A 20,137-nucleotide genomic window follows, 5' to 3' on the forward strand; every position below is an offset into this window, starting at 1 on the left:
ATTGGGCAATTCTCTGAAGCGGTGATTGGTGAACTCTCTGAAACTCGGCCAATCAGCTTTCTTATGATTGACGAATGTGCGGCGTTCAGAGGTGATGAAGTCGGGGGGTCTGCTAATGGAGACAATTATGGGGAGATGGTCTGATCCAAGGGAAATGACAGGTTGCCAGGTAACGTCATTTGTCAGACCAGGTGACACGAAGGTTATGTCTGGCGAACTATGGCACTCTCCTCTAATTCTGGTAGGGGCGTCCTCATTGACCGTGCAAAACGTAAAGCTATCAATCTGCTCAGCCAGCGCTGTACCTCTCTGGTCGTTTCCGAGGGCCGAATGCCACATCTCATGATGCGCATTAAAGTCCCCCAGGACCAGACGATTATGACCTTCCAAGAGCGGGCTAATGTCAGACCTATAATCTGAGATACAGCTATTTCTCGGAGGGATGTATACGTTTAGCAACTCTATCTCGGCAGTTCCACACCTGACTGCTACCCCTATACATTCCATGTAGGGGTCATTAGAGACAGGCTCAAGCGAGATAGGTCTGTATTGGACAGACTGGTGCAATAGGAAAGCTAATCCCCCACCTCCACTTCTATTGCGATCTTTCCTTAGCACATTGCAACCATCATAATGCTCTAAGCTGTGGTTGTCGTTCAGCTTGGTTTCTTGCACCGCAGTGACCTTAATGTTCTTCCGACTCATGAAATCTACTATTTCCTCGATCTTACCTCGGGGTCCATTGCAATTCAATTGCAAAAAGGATGCATTCTCTGGGATTGGGCCAACAACGGCTGGTGTTAAAGGTTGCGTGTGCGGTTGTTGTCGAGGGGACTGCGGGGGAGTTTCGTAGTCAGACGACGAGGGAGTTTCGTAATCCGACGACGACTCACTGGGGACTGTGTTCACGCAGCATGCAGCAACATAGTCCCTGTCGTAGTCCCTCACGTGGACAAGTCCAGAGCAACCCCTTAGATGCACCCACTCCTGACATCTAAAAAGAAGATGCGGATGTGGGTGAAGATGAGGATGTGACAAACTGAGCACAGATATATATTGGTCCTGGGTTTTCCTCCGTCCCGGCACGGACCAAAAGAATTCGGAGCAGGCATTCCGGGATATGCTGCTCCCAACACAGAAAAACGAAACAAATACAAACATATGTACATTTGACATTTGAGGTTCTGATTGATCAGAAAATTTTTTCACCAAAAGTCGTAAACATAGGTCCATGTTTTAGTATAGCCCCCATATAACAGTGCCCTATGTTCGGTATTTTGAGAATTTTAGCTACAATTTTTAAGCGAACTAGCTGCAATTTTACTTTTGAGGTTCTCAGTAGCCACGAACTTCTCCACCGAAAATCGTCAATATAGGACTATGTTTTGGTATAGCCGCCATATTACGGTACCTCCCGATTTTCGGTATTTTGAGAATTTTAGCTAAATTTTTTAACCGAACTACTTGTAATTTGACATTTTAGGTTCTCTGTGGTCACGAAACTTCTGCACCAAAAATCGTCAATATAGGTGCATGTTTTGTTACAGCCCCATATAACGGTACCTCCAGATCTTCGGTATTTTAAGGGTTTTATCTAAAAATTTTATTTTTTTTAATTTGGCATTTGAAGCTTTCTGTGATCGCGAAACTTCTCAGCATTTACAAAACTTTTAAACCAATAATTGTCAACACAGCAGCATCAACAGTTTGACAGTAAATATATGGGCCACATTAAGTTTTCAATGTTTGTTTTTCACTTTTGTATGTAAGTTAAATTAAACCATTTTGCCCCGGTCTTTCTACAACGAATTTTCTCTATAAGGCAGTAATTTGTCGGTGCCGTTATAGAGAAGTTCGACTGTATTTTTGATTTCTTTCAAAGACATTGGTATTCATCCGCTCCGTTTTAAGACCATATTGACATTATTAAACTGCTTTACATTTACATTATCATTACTCTAGTTTACATGTTTGTATTTCTCACATATGTGCAACTATTGTGAACACTAAATCCTCCACTACCTACAGATAAAAATAATGCCCAAACAAATAGTTCATAAACAATTTGCAAATATACAAATAATAACAACAGTAGTAATAGTTTAACAGTTTGCAATGTTGTAAAGTTATAAATAAGCGTCAGGATGCATAAGGTAAATCGAAAAACGCAAATATGCAATTATGAAATAAACATGAAAATAAAAATAATAACTAATGCAAACACATTTGCAATTTATTTATAAAATGCAATAAAATATACTAAGCTACTTACTATCTACTGCATTAACAAATTATAACAGCAACGGTAGTTGTTGACGTAGGCAAAAAGATTGTGCATACCCACCACATACGCCGCGGTAGACACAACTCGTGATAGTTATAAATGTCGCGAGACATTCTAAATCCTTTTCATGACACTTTTTAGTTAAAACAAATAAACAGAATGTTTGTAAATCAGTTGGATACATTGCATTAGACGCAATGAAAAAGTTTTGGAACAATAAAAAGGGTAATTATATTTTTTATTGATTTTAATATTATGTATTTATTATCAACACCATATTATCAAGTTTATGTTTATATTTATTGAGTATTTTTATGAAATATTACCAATGTATATCGTCTATCAGTATTCACTAAAGCTCCCGAAAATATGTAATAGTTTGTAGCTGTTTAAAATCTCTGGCATACTGGCATCTAGCGACGAGTAGTTGAACATTACTAAATCTCCACATATTAACACCACTCGTCACACAGCAATTAACATTCGTATACATCACATTTATATCAATATACAAACAGTTTACACAAAGCAAATGCTGCTGTAGCACATTTACATCACTAACAAAGATATTAATTAAAACTACATTTATGTCTGATTTATGGTACGGTTACATTAGTTTTTTTGCCGGGTTAACCCACTTCAAGAGGATTTATTTGACGTTTGCGCTATGGAATTAACATTTGAAACCCAAACACACTGGGTTAATCAGGTTAAGTCTAACCGGGGTATTAAACTACTCATAAATCCACCCATGGAAAATAATTACAGATAGGCCACAGCTAACAGTTGATTAAAATTTTTGACATTTTGGTTGACAGTTTTTATTGTTGTTGACATTATGGAAGAATAAATGTAGATGCATCGTTGAATTGTTCCAACAAAAAACTTCTGCTGCAACGCGATATCTTAAAATTAAAAACAAATTCAAACGAATTTTATTTGCATGGCAAAATTAACAGCCGGTTTCACTATGTCGAACAAAAATGAAATCGAAAGAAAAACTACTTAACTCGTGTATGATTTTCAAATTTTTTAGTTGCATCGAAGCAAAAACAAAGTCAATATTACTACGAAAAGCAAAGTTTAGGTGTGTTTCGTTCGCATTCATTTCCTTTCGACATAGTGAAACAGACCCTAAATTGTTTTTTTTTTAATTGTAATACTTGCGAAAGAACGATTCATATACTGATATTAATTGAAAATTTTTCCAAAAGTACGGGAATGTAACAACTACAATTTCTCTAAAAATTCTAGCAGAAATGTATTTGCAAATCGGATGCAAGCAATCACAATGTTAGATCAGCAAAACTCGTCAAGTAGAAAAAAAGAATAACCGCCTGTTCATGTATGTCGCACGGAAACATGTACGAAAGGAAAGCAGTCACGCACTTCCGTCTAAAAATGCGTTCAAGTATTTCGCAAACTATCGTGCGACTGCCGTTACGTATCCTATGCGAAATACTACTAATTTGAATGTACATGTGTACAACTATGAGAGCCAAATGAGAAATGAAAACAAAATCCACATATACATACAAACATTGAAATATGTGTGATTTCCCAGACAGCATTTGGAAGACTGTTTTTTCAAAAATCACATTGAGGAGTCTTTTTAGAGTCCTTTTGGTGATCAAAAACTGATTAAGTCGCTTGTATGATCAGAAAGGGACTCGAAAGTGACTCCCTGTAGTGATTAAAAAGAGTTCAATTTAAAATACAACAATAAATGTGTAGCAATCACAAATTAGTCATTGAAGTGTTTAAAATGTGACCATTTTTTGTTGTTTATTGTCACATTTTGATCATCTGGAAGATTGAAAAGTGCTTAATCAAAAAAGGGTCATGCAGTTGTTTGAAAAGTGATTATAATTATGTATCTTCTGATCATATTTTGAACAGTTAGGTGATTAAAAACTGATTGCTTTGTTTTATTTTTATTTGGATGTAAATAAAAAAATAAAATTCTCATATACACTTTCTACAAAACTTTGATATAAATGTAACGTATAATATTAAGTGTATATACAAACACAACACATGTTCAGGTTTTGCCAAGTGAAATGAAGAAGCAGTATATTCACCGCCCAACATAAAGGATAATTAAAAGTCATAACAAAGCAGAAAAGAAAACAAAGGAAAGGAAACAAAAAGAGAATAAAGGGAAAATTCTTTTAATTAATTTCGTTTAATAAAAATACTCATAAATGACTCCCTAAAGATTAATAAACGATTATAAAATGACCCAAAAAAGACTCGAAAAAGAGTCCCAAATTATTCAACAAATCACCAATAAATGATTGAAATGCGAATCGAAAAAGACTTTATATACCATTAGAAAATGACTCGAAACTAATGCAGAGGAAGACTCATTTGTGATTTATTTAGAAGAGTCGCCTGAGGTTATGTTTTCCTACCGACAAAGGAGTCATGTGTGTGTCGGTATTTTGTATTATTTTATTGATTTCTTCAAAATAATGAATGAAACCGCCATTAATAAGTGCCTATACAATTTTTATTTTGTTTCAAGAATGTGTTGTATAAATCTGTTTTAAGATTTTCGGTGTTATTCGCGAGTTTACGTTCTACTCGGCATCTACAAAGCTAGTGAGTGATTTTGACATTCTCTTTCTATAAGAGACAGCCCTTTCGAAATACATAAACCCAAATTTAATGGAAAAGTGTACGTTTACGTGTTATTTCGTATGGATTGTCGGTCGCATAGATTTTCGTTTCGAAGGCGGTTACATGAACAGAAAATGATTTTTTTCCACTTTCGAAGCGCAAAAAACCTTTCGGTCGACATACATGAACAGGCTGTTAAATTTTTTTCACTGTCAAAAGTTTGGGTACAACTATTTTTGAAACACTTTTATAGCAACAATATTCTGGAGCCTAGCTAAAGTAATTTTTATTTTTTACTCTTTTTGGTACTTTTAACATATAAACAGTGAAGTTCTAAATTCCATATGTTTTTGTAAAATTGGCTAACTCTGCAGACACATCTATCTTTATTATTGTACCATGCCATTTGACATTTTAAGCCATGGCCGCAGGGTTGTATTTTTCAGTTATTTTCATACCTGGCCTACCTCTACTTTATTGTACCATGAATCCACCACTGGATTTAATAAATCCAAATCGGATCATCCGTTTACGTGCTAAAGTGGACACCGCATTCCAAAATGCCATTTTGAGAAAACTGCGTTTCAAATTTCGATGTTACATATAAATCACAATGAATTTTCTCCGTGTAACGCTCATATCTCAACTATTTTTTGTCCGATCGAAATATTTGCAACATATTCTATTTTACCTGTATTTTAAAATGAGCCAATAAAAAAATTTCGATTTTGTAAAATTTGTAAGTGGCCATAACCCCTTAAGGCGGATTAAAAACAAATCCACTCAATACGAGTATTTATTTATGTATGGTAATACCCCGGTTACACTATTGAAGGTTAACCCACTGGGTTTAATAGATTCAGTGGGTTAATCTGTGCTGGTTACACTTATGCTAGGTTTACATTTACGAAATCCACTCGATTTCAACTGTCAATTCCATTGCTCAAACGTCAAATGAAATCTCATTTGTTTATGACCACATCTAGGCAATAAATGCAGAAATCGGTCGGAAATAACAAAAACAATGGGCAAAAAGTATAGGTACCTGGTTTTTGTGGTGTTAACTAAATATTTGCAAAATAATGAATGTGCAATAAAATCGTGGGATTTTTCAGCGATTTTTTGCAATTACGGATTTTTATGACTTTTATGGTATGTGAACATGTAGATCCATAATTTTCGATCATTAATTAATTGTTGTGTGTGTAACATAGACGGTATATTCAGAAAAAGAGAAAGCCAGGTAAACGGATTTCGGAAAATATGCTACATTTGGTCTATTCCAATTATAATAATGGTAAATCCGACAGAGAATTCGCTAACATAAATTTTAATAATTTGCTACAAAATATAATATTTTTGCACACAGGAACAAAGATTCTGTTCACAATTATTAAAATGTATACTAATATTGCAGAAAAAGTTCGATAATGGCCGGTTTTTTGGCAAAATATTTAACAAAAGTTACAAAACCGAATATTTTTGACGCATAGAAGACAGGGTTAACAACGATTTCTTTGTTATTTTCGCTTATAGGGTTGCAATGGATCCATGTTACATACACTTTTTAATTGCCACAGGACCAACATTTTTTTAGGTATTTGGTTTTTTGGATATTGGGCATGGGCTTCTAAAATACTGAGGTGTTATTATTGGTGAAATTGGAAACCGAATATTAGGTGTGTTCGTTTACTCAACAATTTGTACAAATTTGTACAAGTCCAGTAACTTCTTGTAAACGACCAAGGTCTTTTGCATTGTACTGCAGAGTAAACGAACAACATCCAGTAACAATTTGTACAAATTTTAAGTAAACGAACACACATATTTTCGACACTCACTGTATGTAGGACTTGGTTGTTATACAACTGCACCAAAGTCATTGATACCCCAGTCCACATACTAGATATTAACCCCATCGACAATTCATGGGTACACCTGAAGAAAAAATTCGGGAATATGTCGCCCACTAACAGGAGGGGATAAATAAAATGCATTAAAGAAGAATGGCAAAAAATTCCATTGGAATATGACATTCCGAAACTTATTTATTAAATTCAGATACGTTTACAAGCTTTTATTGATGCCCAAGGTGGGCGTATGAAATATTAGAGCCAACTTTTTTTTAAAAATATCGTGAAAGATTGAGAAATTGTGAATTTTGCAATTCTTTAGTTGACAGTACAAATAATGACTTGTTCTCCTTTTTGTTAATTTTAAGAATTTTTTTATAGCACGTTTCCACGGTACGTCGTTCGTTCTCTATTCGTTGTTCGACTCATAACTACGAATAAATTATTTATTTCCCCACACAAAATTCTATTAACGAACGACGATTTTCAACGTTGTTCGATTAGAAATACTCTCTGAACGACGAATAAAAATGTCTCATCCCTAACAAATGAGAGAATTTATCGAAAAAATTAATTATGACATGTCTAAATTCAAAATTGAAAAATTTGTTGAAAACACAAAAATTTATAGAAAAAATGAAAGAGATGAATGAAAAGTAATGAACTAAACATTTTATATAGATGCAGAAGGAAGATGGTTGTGTTTCCTTCTTAATTCCACACACATTTCTTGTCCATTAGTTCAAAATCGCGTAAAAAATCAGAAACAAGAAGGAAACAAATAACTGAAAGTCTGTATACACAAATATTGTTTTGACATGTCTCTCTCTCTTTAATTTTGAAAATAGAAACATACATAAATATATTAGCTCTGTTCCTTTACGTGCAAGAATCTTCAAGTTTTACCACTTTTTACTCGAAAAGCGTTCCTTTACTTCAGACACCATACAATTCATATGGGGGCAGTTTACAACTTTTGCTACTTTTGCCGGTTTTACCACTTTCAAAAGTAAAGGAACAGACCAATTGAAAATACAAAATTATTCAGAATTTATATAATGTACATATATTTTATGTGTTTTCGGTTCAAATTTTCGTGAAAACAAGGAAACAAAAACGAAAGAAATTTTGTTTATGTTTATGTTAATTACGAATGGTGTCGTGGAAACGGGTTAATTCGTGTACGTCGTTCGACAGGCGAACAACGTAATTGAAACGCTCGTGTGAACATGACATTAGTGAAATTTAGCTATTTTTTATTTTATATTAGCTCTGTTCCAGAACTAAAAAGTTTTTACAATTTTTACCACTTGTACACATTTTGCGTTCCCGTACACAAAATTTATATGAAAATCGTTTACGACTTTTACCACTTTATAAAGTACGGGAACAGGCCAATTATTAATAAACATGTGTAAGAATTAAACAAAAATATTAACAATTATTGGTCTGTTCCTTTACTTTTGAAAATGGTAAAACCGGCAAAAGTAGTAGAAGTTGTAAACTGCTCCCGTATGAAGTGTATGGTGTCATAAGTAAAGGAACGCTTTTCGAGTAAAAAGTGGTAATACTTGAAGATTCTTGCACGTAAAGGAACAGATCTTATATTTATTAATACCAATGGTGTTTTAAGTTGTGTAATAATTTTGGTTTTGCAATAATTAAGTTGACTAATTATTTTATTAATATACATATGAGCCCGAGCACAAATCACATATTTTTCCAAAATGGATGCTATGTAACTGTACAAAAGTGATTCAAACACCTCCCCGATCCCCGGATTTGAATCCTATAGATAATTTATGGAGTATTTTGGAGACAAATATAAAAAATCGTAACATCTAAAGTATTGGAACCCTGAAATATGCCTTGCAAGAACAATGGGGAAAATTTGAGATATCTCGCCCCGAAAACTTAGTTAAATCGGTGCCAAAAAGGCTAAAAGCTGTAAAGGATAACAAAGGATGTCATACCAAGTGCTAAACTCCTACAAAATCCTTTTTGTTTTATGAAACTTTCAGAGTGGATACTTTTCACTGTGAGGTAGAAATCGATGTTGTTTAATCATTTTTATTTTTTTATCTAAATTTACCTGAATGTCGTTAATTTTATTTTATTATATTTAAGTTAAGACACTAATGTAAAAATATAGGGTCTGTTCCTTTACTTTTAAAAATGGTAACAGTGACAGAAAATGGTAAAAGTGGTAAACTGCTTTCATACAAATTGTATGCTATTTAAAGTAAAGGAACGCTTTGCAGGTTAAGAATGGTAACCTCAGGCAAGTAAAGGAACAGAGCAATAAAAGGTGAAATCGCTATCATTAACCATTTCTTAGTCCCGGTCCACACTAGAGTGATTTCATTGCAAAAATTGCAGGAAATTATGAGTTTCTAGATCGACTTCCATAGTAGAGTAAAATTATAAAATTGCTGTAGTGAGGAATTCGATTTAAGAACGCCTAATTTCATGAAAGTTTTTAATGAAATTCACGCTAGTGTGGACCGGGACTAAGCAATCGCAATTTTAATGAAAGAAACTGAAGTGGATACTTTTGACTGAGATTCACTTCACTATTTACATTAGCTGTGTTCCAGAACTAAAAAGTTTTTACAATTTTTACGACTTTTACACACTTTACTCGAAAAAGCGTTCCCGTACACAAAAAAGTTGTAAAATGTTCACTTCTCTTTAAACAAAATTGGCGCTGACTGACGCTCTCTTTAAAAACTTTTTACATGACAAATTTGGGCGAGTAAAAAAATAGTAACATGGTTGCCGGCGTGTGATTGGCTGATACGCCGACTTTGACATTTGTTCCAGTTTTTTTTGACGTATTTTCCATTTTTCCGTTCCCGAACTACATATTTCAAAAAACTTGTGTGTGAGAACAAAAATTTTGCAGTTTTCTCTTTAAGAGTTTTACCATTAAAAAGTAAGGGAACGAAGCTATTATGTTCCACTGTAATATTTGTATTTTCTTCTTTCAGTTGCTCTGCATGCAGTTTATCAATTTCAACGAACACAGTCCAATGGAATGCCGGAACCTGATTCAGCAGAAGGAAGACAAGACGATGAAGTTGAAAACCACACAACCTAAAATGAATATCCAGATGGCTGCAAAAGTGAAATGGATGTAACGCCGAATCCCACAAGATCTTTGTATTCAGAAAAAAAACATATAACGCAAATTTAATAAAACCTGCAGGAGATATAATTTAGTTGTAGTGTTTTCATCTACATACATACAGTTAGGCAAGAAAAGTATTGCAAAAACCAAAATTGAAGAAAATTTCATATTAATTGTTCGTTTATGGCAACAAATTATGTAAAAACTATACGGTTTTTTGTGCAAATCTCTTGCTATAGGTCCTTACAACAATATTGCGTCAAAATATGCAAAGGGTATTTGCGATTTATGAGAAATACGGTCAAAAATAAGAATTAACTACTATTTGGGGGTGACAATAAAAGTATTGCAAAAATTACCAAATCGATAGTTTCTTCGAGAATTACCAAAGGTGTGTCCCTTAATGAGCTGTCTATCCACTTTGGACATCCATTGGAACATTAATGAGCTCAGTTAAACCAAAAATTAAGGCTCGGTATGTTGCACTCTAGGGATACTGGTTCCCCAATTTTTAGTAAATCTTGATCCTTCGTTGGAGGATGTTTTTGGAGTTTTTTCTTAAATTGGACCCAGACGTTTTATGAGGGTTGATATCAGGATGTTAGCCCGATGTATTTAAGAGTTTTGTGTTGTTATATTACATAGGCAATTTACACAAATAAGATTAACATGTCATTATCTGGTCTTTGGAATGGTGGTAGTTGACTTTGCTGGAGCTTTCGGGATCGATTTTTCTGACTTTCAGACTAATGACTATTAAATATTTCTTAATGATGTCAGTGGGGATGTCTTCCTAATCATTATTATATCCGTGAACTCAATTTCGCATACTATTTTCCATGGTAAAGAATATAGTACCCAAATATTCGGTATTCCAGCTTCTACAGTAGCGGTTTAATCTCCACATTTGATGGGTTTTATTGGATTTGGAGCAATTTTTTGGGTTTATTATGATAGCAGAGGATAATATCTATCCAATTAGTAAAAATTAAATCATATCAATACCATCGAGAGACGAAATAGTGCTCTGTCGTAGGTCGTTTCAAAATACTACACTGGTGTCAATTTTTTCCATATACTTTCCAGAGGTATTTCGATGTTCTCAAAGCCAAAATCGGACTGTTTTGCATTGCTCCATTATCCTACAATACATATTGAGTGAAATGTTCATTCTTTGCGTACTTGCCTGTGGCCGATTCGTCATTGTTTATTGTTAATATGGCCCCATGCGTTTTTTACCTGTCTGAAGACCCCCATGACCGTATTTTTTATCACTGAACTTTATTACATTCAATACTGTTAGTTTATTATTAGCCGCAAAAGTCATAAAAATGCATAATGACCTCAAACATTTGCAAAAATTTTATAGTTTTATAGTACTGATTTTCCCGTTGCAATACTTTTATTGTCACCCCCAAGTAGTAGTTAATTCTCATTTTTGACCGTATTTGTTATAAATCGCAAATAACCTTTGCATATTTTGATGGAATATTGTTGTAAGGATCTATAGCAAGAGATTTGCACAAAAAACCGTATAGTTTTTACATAATTTGTTGCCACAAACGAACAACTAATATGAAATTTTCTTCAATTTTGGTTTTTGCAATACTTTTCTTGCCTAACTGTATATCTACCGAAATTCGGTTGGACCGAATTTAATCAATTTTTGTGGAATAAAGGGGCGTGGGACCTCTCCACAACAGGTTTAACCACAATGAGAAATTTCAGGGATTAGTAGACGTAAAGCGGCTTTTATATCCGACAGTTGAAAACGAGAGGATTTCGTAAATGTAAACCAAGCATAAGGGCGGAAAACATGGATTTAAAGGCAAAAATATGTACTTTGATTTCAGAACGAAATGCACTTTCTCGTGAAGACGCAGTGACATTAGCACGTATGGATACAGACGAACGCAAAGTGTATACAATAAAGGAAAAAATTAGCACAGAATATGTACATTAGAGGTGCGCCGTGCTATAATTTCTTGAGGGAGAAGGCAAAAGTAAATCTACCGAGCCCTAAGTCTCTAGGACAATGGAGGCAGATACGTTCTGTAAATCCGGGAATAGATAGCAATGTTGTTAATAGTTTAAAGACACATGTCCGCAATAGAACGTATCTGCTTCTTAGTTCACGATGAAGTGCAAATAAAAGCTGTCCTTGAATACAACAAGGCAGAAGATGTTGTGTACGGATTTGAAGATTTTGGAAACGATAGAAGATCAAACGAAATGGCTCATAGATGTCTTTTTTTATGATTAAGGGAATATGTTCAGACTGGAAGTACATCATAAGCTACTATCCCGTATCAAAATATCTTACAACGGCTGTGTATGACCTCCTGTGTGAGGATTTAAAGGTTATCCAGGTTATACAGGCCATTATTTGTGATAAAGGGACAACAAATGTTGGTCTCTATAGTTTCATAATCGCGTCAAAACACACTTGATAAAATCAATCAGAAATAATTTTACGAACCAAGGTTTTATAACTAATAAGGGTGACATAAATTTCGATTGTGTCTGCAAGATTTTTCAAATTGATAGTGAAAACCCAAATTTTAAGATGTGTCCCAAATTAACAGAAAAACACATAAATCCGACATTGTTGGATAGAATGAGCGTTAGGAGAGCTACACATGTGTTAAGCAATTCAGTTGCTGCGGCTATGCATACATGTTTTCAAAACGGATACCTTCCGGACGATGCATATCCAAGGGCTGTATATAAAAAAGTCGAACGATATCTTTGACGAATTAAATCTCAAATGTAGACAATCCCCTAATCCCAACAACCAGCCAATATGTAGAAATTATAGGAAAAAGTATGCCCGTCTTGAAGCGGCCAGAGATTTTTTCGATTCATTTGTTTTAAACAGCAGAGCATTGTATTGAAGGCTTATGACAAACCATTCAATGTTTTATATTGCTTAGCGAAGACATATTTAGGGATTATAATAATTGTTCCACAAACATCCCATAAGGGACAAGAGAGACTTAAGGCCTGCGTACATAAGCTGCTCTGCCTGATTGCCTTGCTTTCCTGCTTCATTTTTGACTTAATAAAAATAAAAGAATAAGGAAGGCCGAGGAAATTTCGAACTGGGTTGCCCTTTTCTTTTTTATTCTTTTATCAGAAGTAAGCAAGGTAAGCAGGCAAGGCAGCTTATGAACGCAGGCCTTTAGGGATTATACTGAAGTTAAATTTATACTGCCCGGAAAATAAATCAAGACGCTTTGGAAAATTTCTTTTCACGGGTACGTTTTTCGCTAGGCAATAATAATCCTCCATCGGTTAGGGAAGTCCGATATATCACTGCCAAAATATTATCTTCCGACATTTCAAAATCAGGCACTAATTCGAATTGTGAGGAAGACAATTGCGCCTCACTGCCAATAACACTGACCCCATTCAACAATGCAAACAACGAAAATAATTGCGTGTCGTTGCAAATCACCGCTGAGTCTGGCATTCATATCAAAGAACAGCTTAAATTTACGCCCTCTGATTAGATGATTTAGAATGTGACGATGAGGAAGTGAACTTGTGCGTAAGCCAAGTTCAACGATATGTTTCAGGATACACAATTTATAAAAGTGCGATACAAAAAACCTAATGCAATCGCTGTGTAGAAATGATGAAAAAGGATGCCAAAATCTCTACGGGATCAGAGTTGCTCATAAAAAGCCGAAATTCCGTTTTTGGTGCAACTCGTTTCTAAAGATACTTCTTCCAATTCTGCGGGAACCATCAGCACTTTTACCTTGATCATCTCCATCCGTCTTCATACTTGCCGCTTTCCTTTTCAACATGACGACGGGTCGATCCATTCTTCAATGCTAAAACGAGCTAATCGTCCTGTTCTGAAAACTACAAATAAAAATATATACGTTTATTCTATACTATTTGTGTAGAAGACTATTATAATTTCAATATTTATTTTTACAGGATACGTCAAACGGCACTGTTTCTTCGAAGGAGTCATGTGAAAATATTTTAGAACCAAATATCACCATCTCGTTATCAACTCCTCATAAAATTATGGCGTAAATACCGACAAATTCGATGATAAAATTGTGAATTTGAACAAACCGCTAACTTAACCTTTAGTGTTTTTGTGAAGTACATTTCAACGACGTTGCCAATCACAATGCTTATTTAACAATGAAAAATTTTCAGGATATAGTATTCCATAAAGTAAAGTAAACAAAAGAGATAGAGGAAGAAACACAGTCGGAAAGTTATGTTTGGCATTTATAAAAAGCTCTGCCGGATGTAAAGCAGATACATACATATATTTCTCATAACAACAAACAGTTTTGTTGTACGAATTATTTTTTTGCCACCTGCGCCAACCGTTTTGCTAGCTGACTCCTTTTTGCCAATCCTGGACTTTTACATTATGTACGTAATAACCCTGATAGGAGTGGGTGGGAGCAGGGAAGGCCATTTCCCAATAGTCTATCCATTTTCACTGATGGGAGAAGGCACGGAATCTGGTATGTATTTTGAAGAACTGAACATTAGACACTGGTATAAACTTAACGACAACTGCTCCCAGTCCTCTGACCTCCTCAGCAAGCTCCACGCAAGACGTAACTGGTTGTAAGTTATCGAAGTTAGCTTGGCCGGAAATCTCAGGGCGTAGAACTGCATCCCCATTATTTACTCTTCATTGAACACGCAGTAAGAGATGGCCAAAACTACAATGGGATGATATAGTGAAAGGTTGAAAAAAGATTAATACCAAACTCCGTCCCAGGGTGATCGCAAAACTGCATTTACTTACCTTTAAATGCATTGGCGCGTAATGCAATTAGAACAAATATGTATAATGATTGTTCTTTTTGTCCTTGGAGTTATCTTTTTTACTAAACGCCCATTAATCTAATGAAAATGGAACAACCAATATTAAAGTGGAAATGTCAGAAATGTACTGCATACCAAAGATAAAACTTCTTCTTTAATTTTTATACCCTCCACCATAGTATGGAGGGTATATTAAGTTTGTTTTTCCGTTTGTAACGCATTGAAATACTCATTTGCGACCCTATAAAGTATATATATTCTTGATCAGGATAAAATTCTAAGTCGATCTGAGAACGTCCGTCCGTTCGTCCGTCCGTCTGTGGTAATCACTCTAGCATCCACAAAAATAGAGATAGGATGCTGAAATTTTGGGAAAATGCGTCTTTTGTTTGCAGGCAGGTCAAGTTCGATGATGGGCTATATCGGTCCACGTTTTGGTATAGCCCCCATATAACGGTACCCCCCCGATTTGCGGTATTTTGACGTTTTTAGCTACATTTTCAGACCGATTTGGCTATAATTTGACATTTAGGGTTCTTAAGTGTTAATAAACTTATAGATTAGAAGTTGTGGGCATAGGTCCACGTTTTGGTATAGCCCCCATATAACGGTACCCCCCGATTTGCGGTATTTTGACGTGTTTAGCTACATTTTCAGACCGATGTAGCTATAATTTGACATTTGGGGTTCTTAAAAGTCAATAAACTTATATAACAAAAGTTGTGGACATAGGTCCACGTATTGGTATAGCCCCCATATAACGGTACCCCCCGATTTACGGCATTTTGACGTTTTTATCTACATTTTCAGACCGATTTAGCTATCAATTGACATTTAGGGTTCTTAAATGTCAATAAACTTATATAACTAGTGGACATAGGTCCATGTTTTGGAATAGCCCCCATATAATGTTACCGCCCGATTTCAGGTATTTTGAGAATTTTACCAACAAGTTTTAACCGAATTATCTGTAATTTGAACATTTGACATTTGAAATTCTTAGTGGTCACCACACCTCTCCACCAAAAATTGTCAAGAAAGCCCCTATATAACAGTACCTCCCAATTTCTAGCCCACCAAAAATTGTCAACAGTTAGATATAGGCACCATAAAAAAGGGCCTCCCGAATGAAGCATTTTATGTACATTATCTGACATTTTAACGTACTCACTTAAAGTTGGGGACAGGAATGAATATTTTATGGTGGAGGGTATGAAAAGTTCGGCCCGGCCGAACTTAATGCTTTTTTACTTGTTGAAAGTTCTTCTGGTCATCATCCCAAAAAATGTCCTTTGGGAGGTGTGCTTCAAGGTCGTGCTCGTTACTTCGTAGTAGAAGTGGTTTTACCCAACATTGTTGTTATTAGGTGTGTTCGTTTGCTCAACAATTTGTATAAATTTGTACAAGTCCAATAACTTCTTGTAATCGGCTAAGGTCTTTTGCATTGTAGAGTAGTAGAGTAAACGAACAACATCCAGTAACAATTTGTACAAATTTTGAGTAAACGAACACACATATTGTTTGGCTATATTTCTTCTCTCAAATGAACCCTAATTTAAATATAAATAAACACAAACCAGCTGATTAAAATGACACTGTCTGCTAAAATTGCCTGGACGCCTACGTCACAAAAACAGTTCTGACTTTTAATCACCTGTTCAATGTAAACAAATCGAAACGTTAACGCTTTAGACCAAGAAAATTTCACAATTGCACTTTTTTTAGATTCTAAAGCGTTGTGGATAGGATTAAAGCATTAAAGAGGTAAACTGCAAATTTTAAAATTTATGTTTTTGTTCCATTTGGTTTAAAATATCAAAAGAAACAAAGACAAATTTTTTACATTTTCGGAAACAGCTGACTTTCTTGCAAGTTTTTGCAAAATGCTGTTCGATAACTTCCTGCAATTTTTGTTGCTTGAGAGAGTAAAATTCACTGAGAGAGGTTGCTGGAACTGACGGAGTAATTATTCCTGCGAAAGTTATCGTACACACCTATTGAATAATAGGACGTTCCAAAAATTGTTTTCAGAAAAACATAAACACATTTTGAAAATCCTCTAAAATAGAACAAATTTTAACCAAAATGTAAATATAAAGCATACAGAACCGTCGTATGTCATTGTTATTACACGTTTACGGTGATAAGAATTTTATGGTAGCAAATTTCGAAGTTTCAAATTTCATGAGTAGACCCTATTACATTTTGAAAACTAAATTTACAAAAAAAGTAAGATTACAGCTGATTGTCACTTCTTCCTTGTATAAATATGCCTTGGAATGAACTTAAATGTTCTTTCTTTCCTCACAAACACAATGTTCATGGTTGAATTATTATTATTATTATCATGTTTTGAAAAATTAGCTATAGTCCCGGTACACACTAGAGTGATTTCGAAAAAAGTTTGCTGCAATTATGCGTTCTTATGCGTGGTTTACATTTACGAAATCCACTCGATTTCAACTGTCAAATCCATTGGTTAAACGTCAAATGAAATCCAGATGAGATTTCATTTGACGTTTGAGCTATGGAATTGACAGTTGAAATCGAGTGGATTTCAGTCACAAAACTCTACAAAATTCTCTCACAATTCTCTTCGAATTCGAACAGCATTTTGTAAAAGTTTGTGCAATCTTTTGGGTTATCTTACAGATTATTTCATTGAAATCGCTTTAGTGTGGACCGGGACATACTACAACAAGACAAAGACATAAAATATAACAAGATGGGACATTTACATTGCTACTATACATCGGCAGATGGCGCTGGAGGTCTAATATAATGACATGTTCCAATATGGTGACATAAAATTATGTTGTAATTATTTTTGTTGCCGTCATGTTCTGTTAGTTGTCTGTTATACACAAACACCCTCTATGGTTTAATAGTAAAAATTCAGAACCATGGCAGAACTACCAGGTAGTGGTATCACACCAGCTGATCGAATATGAATCCCTTTATAAAAAAAATTATTTTTGTTGTAATTTCCCCAACAACATAAAGAAAGTTTTGACATACCATATTCAAAATTTTACGATGCCACTACCTGGGTAATTGTGCCATGCATGGAACTCAACATTTTTGGTCTGTTCCTTTACTTAATAATAGCCCGTTTCCACGGTACGTCGTTCGTTCTCTAGTCGTTGTTCGACCCATAACTACGAATAAATTACTTATTTCCCCACACAAAATTCTAATAACGAACGACGATTTTACTACGTTGTTCGATTAGAAATACTCTCTGAACGACGAATAAGTTTGTCCCATCCCTAACAAATGAGAGAATTTATCGAAAAAATTAATTATGACAAGTCTAAGGGGTCGATCATCGATAACAATTATCGTTGAGTGGCGTTGCCAGTTGTCAAAATTGATCCACGTATGGCAACTCTCAACTGAAGTTGCGAATCTCAGTTGACGAAGCGGCTGTTTTTCAGCAACCACAAATTTGCAGTTGCAGTGAACATTTTTGAAGAAACAAGAAATAAAATAGAAGAAAAATAAACATTTTGTTAACAATTATGATTCTTTGCATCATTAACTAATTTTGTGTATCAATATGGTGAAAATAACGACAAAGCAACAGTTCGAAATATTAATTGACAAACTGAGTGAAAATCCAAACTTAGCCCGAGGAGTTCGGGAGTTTTGGTGAAACCAAAGCCAGAGCGGATGAAGCGTGGAGGTCCATTTCGGACAGTTTAAACAGCCATGAACCTCCAACACGAACACCTGAAGAGTGGCAGAGTCTGGATTCACTTTAAAGCAAAGTTGAAAAAAAGGCCTCAAAATAAAATAAACTTCAACGACACTGGTGGTGGTCCATCACAATAAGTGAATTTATCGCCTTTGGTTCAGTTACAGTAGGTTCAGTTTAAGTACAAATGACGAACATCCTCCTTTGGACCCATAATGTCACATGTGCTCTATCTATATAGCCAACTACACCAGGGAATTTCGTTTTTGAATAAAAATGGTTTTTATTTTGCCTTTTTTCCTCCTCTGTCAACTTCGAAACACACAATTTGTCCTCTATCAAGTGGACAACTTCTTTCAATACTCTCGACAATGTAGACTGAGCCATGCAATTGTTGAAATCATTGCCATGGGACTTTTGGAAACTTCCGTCCTCAAAGAATCGCAACGCTGCGCACACCTTTAAAAGTGGGGGTATTGATGTTGATCTGTAACTTACTTTGAAGTCATCCTTTAACGTTTCCACAACGTAAACTACGGCATGCTTTGGCAATCGAAAATACGCCTTAAACCTGAAATAATTTACTGATTATACAGATCTTTCCACATGATCATCAGCTTATAGCTCATTTAGATTAGCCGTAAATCCTCAACTGGATTTAATAAATCCAGTACAAATCTCATTGCATTTAGATATACTTTTGGAGGATTTAAATGACAGTCAGCTGATATCTGTTTATGTATACATACACAACAATAAACAAACAAAAATATAATTTGCAAAATTATTTTGTAATAAAAATGGAAAAAGCTGAGATATTAAAACAAATTTTTATTCAAAGTTGTGCCCGAATGGAAAGCAAAAAATATATGCTTCAGTGCATTAACAACGAACAAAATAGTATTTTATTAAAAATTATGATTTTGTTAAAAAAACAAAATGACCTGCAGCGAAATTTAAGGATGTCTGGCAGAGTCTGGAAATTTGTAAGTTTTTGTTTTTAAATAAACATATGTTTACTAAAATTTAGCTTTGTAGGAGAGGCAGGGACAATTTTGGGAGTTTGATATTCCCAGATGTACTGAAAGCTTTTTTAAAGAAAGCTTCCGGATGAATCGCGAATGCTTTAATCTGCTATGCCAACGACTTCAATGTTTGGAGAAGAGGGATACACGTTTCAGGAAATGTATTCCGTTGGAAAAGAGGATTGCGATAGCGTTATACACGCTAAGGTCATCTGCAGAGTATTCGACAATTAGCCGTCTGTTTGGAGTATCCAACTCAACAGTATGCATTATATTCAACGATTTTTGTGAAATGGTAAATATGATCTCTGCAATATTCAACGTTAAAAATGTAATAAATTTGACTTAAAGGTATGGAAAAAATTGTCGCCGGAATATCTCCCTAGCCACATTTCTACGGAGGAAAAAGTTAGGGAATGTGTGAACGGGTTTGAGAGCATTGGGTTTCCCCAATGTTTCGGAGCCCTTGGTAGGTTTTGATATAAAAAATATCGCATCATCATTGTTTAATAATAGTATAATTCCATTAGATGGATGCCATATTGAAATAAAACCGCCACAAGAAGATGCTTATGATTATTATAATTACAAAGGCTGGTATTCAATGGTGTTGTTGGCGTTGGTAGATTGGAGGTAATGGAAGGATTACTAAGTATATTGTTCACTAATTTTGCGGTTTTTTTTCAGATATCGTTTCACGTATATCAATATTGGTGC

The sequence above is a fragment of the Musca autumnalis genome, unplaced genomic scaffold (genome assembly GCF_047663935.1).
Source record: "Musca autumnalis isolate F117 unplaced genomic scaffold, ASM4766393v1 scaffold_2, whole genome shotgun sequence".
Lineage (NCBI taxonomy): Eukaryota > Metazoa > Arthropoda > Insecta > Diptera > Muscidae > Musca > Musca autumnalis.